The sequence below is a fragment of the Austrofundulus limnaeus genome, unplaced genomic scaffold, assembly GCF_001266775.1.
Source record: "Austrofundulus limnaeus strain Quisiro unplaced genomic scaffold, Austrofundulus_limnaeus-1.0 Scaffold509, whole genome shotgun sequence".
In the NCBI taxonomy this organism is placed as follows: Eukaryota; Metazoa; Chordata; class Actinopteri; order Cyprinodontiformes; family Rivulidae; genus Austrofundulus; species Austrofundulus limnaeus.
In genome coordinates this window covers 162,399-163,373 of record NW_013952911.1, presented here as the reverse complement: position 1 = coordinate 163,373, position 975 = coordinate 162,399, and positions in this window count along the sequence as shown.

The following is a 975-nucleotide window of genomic DNA, read 5'->3' as shown; positions in this document are numbered from 1 at the left end:
TTAAATACAGCTGCAGTGCATTAAAAACAGCCAAGCTGTTGACTGGGTTATGGAAAGGTGTATTGCCTAAAATAAATGCATAAAAAAATAAGAAGAACAAATGCACTGGGAGATTTAATTGCTTCTATAATTTATGTATGGAAGAAGAATAAAACAATATTGGCTGAGTGAGAAATAATCTCTGACAATGATTGACTGTACCAGCTCCCACTTCATGAGCTAAAACCTGTTTAGCTGTTGCACCATTTTATTCTGGAATGCTGTTTCCTTGAGTTCAAGATGCATACCCTTTCTTGTTAAGTGACAGTGTTCTTTTTGGCATCCAGATACTAAAAGAAAACCTTTATTTTGTTTAAAATCTAAAAAAAGACCATTCCACTTACTTTACATTATATTGCAAGATTTTTGACAAGATGTTCAAAGGAGATGATATAGAGCCATCTGTGTATATTTTAAGGCATGACTACAGCCAACTGCTGAGTAATGCAGCAACGCATCATCCTCAGTGAATACAAAAACATGCATAAGCAATCTCAGCTTGTAAATAATTAAAGGTTGCCCGACACTGGAAACAATATCATCCCACTTAGGATGCACACTTACATGGTAATACTACAGAAAAAAAAACAACAACAAAAAAGAAAGAAACCTTGTTGGATGGGTCCAGAGAACAATTCTGCAATCGAATCAACCAGTCCCCGGCAACTTTTAGAACTTTTTTTCTCATTTCTGCCTCATTGCAGTGGTTTTAAATAATTTCGCCCAGAGAATATTTTACAAATTTGTCAAAGAAAAAAAAAGTGATTTGGCAAATTGAGGAAACTAGAATTTCAATGAGGTCACAGACCTTTTATCTTTCTGCCGGTGTAATCTGATTTGAAATTGTTAACAGGTAGACTGGACAAGCAATTGCCTGTCACACATCCTCTGCGTGTGTGTGTTTGTGTGTGTGTGTGTGTGTGTGTGTGTGTGTGT